Raw genomic sequence first — 1,889 nt, 5'->3', positions numbered from 1 at the left:
GACTGCCCCCCCTTAAAGAGCTAACGAACTTTTCCAGGCCTGCCACCAGTAGACATTGAAGTGTCTGAAATGGGGACACTTTTTTCTTTCGGCTATAAAATCCTCTGTGGCTGGAATTTTGATCTGATTTTTTGCAGTGATGCCAACAAAAATACAAGGAAGGGGTGGACAAAATTTGAGGGCCTAACTCCGAGCGAAAAAAATTTAAAAATTCTCGAACCCCGAGAAACGCCGAAAATCGTAAAAATTAGGAAACGGCTCATCGGGGCATGAAACTTCACCCAAAGGCTCCTGGGACCATATAACGAATTTACAAGCCATAAAAATGGGGTGGTGCTTGCAAAAAACATGCACAACAGAAGCTCTCGTGACGGGGCCCCGGGGGCACTGGCTGCTGGCGGGCAGCAGCAGCAGCAAGCTCGGGCGAGGTGCCAGGCAGCAGCGGCGGCAAGACCGACCTGGGCTGCTGGCAGGCAGCAGCAGCATCGGCACCAAGCTCGGGCTGTGTGGTGCAAGGCAGCAGCAAGGCCGACCCTTGGCTGCTGGCAGGCAGCAGCATCGGCACCAAGCTCGGCCCGTGTGCCAGGCATCAGCGGCAGCGAGGCCGACCTTGGCTGCTGGCTGGCAGCGGCATCGGCACCGAGCACGGGCTGTGTGCCAGGCAGCAGCAGAAGCGAGACCGACCTTGGCCGCTGGCAGGCAACAGCAGCGTCGGCACCAAGCACGGGCTGTGCGGTGCCCGGCTGCGGCAGAGGCACCGAGCCCGGGCTGTGTGCCAGGCAGCAGCAGCAGCAAGACCGACCTTCCAGCGGCACCAAGCTCGGGCTGTGTGGTGCAAGGCAGCAGCAAGGCCGACCCTTGGCTGCTGGCAGGCAGCAGCATCGGCACCAAGCTCGGCCCGTGTGCCAGGCATCAGCGGCAGCGAGGCCGACCTTGGCTGCTGGCTGGCAGCGGCATCGGCACCGAGCACGGGCTGTGTGCCAGGCAGCAGCAGAAGCGAGACCGACCTTGGCCGCTGCCAAGCAACAGCAGCATCGGCACCAAGCTCGGGCTATGTGGTGCCCGGCTGCGGCAGAGGCACCAAGCCCGGGCTGTGTGCCAGGCAGCAGCATCGGCACCAAGCTGGGGCTGTGTGCCAGGCAGCAGCATCGGCACCAAGCTGGGGCTGTGTGCCAGGCATCAGCAGCAGCAAGGCCGACCTTGGCTGCGGGCAGGCAGCAGCAGCGGCACCAAGCTCGGGCTGTGTGGTGCCAGGCAGCAGCAAGGCCGACCCTTGGCTGCTGGCAGGCAGCAGCATCGGCACCAAGCTATGCCCGTGTGCCAGGCATCAGCGGCAGCGAGGCCGACCTTGGCTGCTGGCTGGCAGCGGCATCGGCACCAAGCACGGGCTGTGTGCCAGGCAGCAGCAGAAGCGAGACCGACCTTGGCCGCTGCCAGGCAACAGCAGCATCGGCACCAAGCTCGGGCTGTGTGCCAGGCATCAGCGGCAGCAAGACCGACCCTTGGCCGCTGGCTGGCAGCAGCAGCGGCACCAAGCTCGAGCCATGTGGTGCCAGGCAGCAGCGGCAGCAAGGCCGACCTTGGCCGCTGGCAGGCAGCAGCAGCGGCACCAAGGTCGGGCTATGTGGTGCCAGGCAGCAGCAGCAGCAAGGCCGACCTTGGCCGCTGGAGGGCAGCAGCAGCGGCACCAAGCTCGGGCTGTGTGCCAGGCATCAGCAGCGGCAAGACCGACCCTTGGCTGCTGGCTGGCAGCAGCAGCGGCACCAAGCTCGGGCTATGTGGTGCCAGGCAGCAGCAAAGCCGACCCTTGGCCGCTGGAAGGCAGCGGCAGCGGCACCAAGCTCGGGCTGCCTGCCAGGCAGCAGCAGCAGCAAGACCGACCTTCCAGC

This window comes from Theobroma cacao, unplaced genomic scaffold (assembly GCF_053813885.1).
Source record: "Theobroma cacao isolate CCN51 unplaced genomic scaffold, ASM5381388v1 tig057, whole genome shotgun sequence".
Lineage (NCBI taxonomy): Eukaryota > Viridiplantae > Streptophyta > Magnoliopsida > Malvales > Malvaceae > Theobroma > Theobroma cacao.
This window is presented reverse-complemented; position numbering follows the sequence as displayed.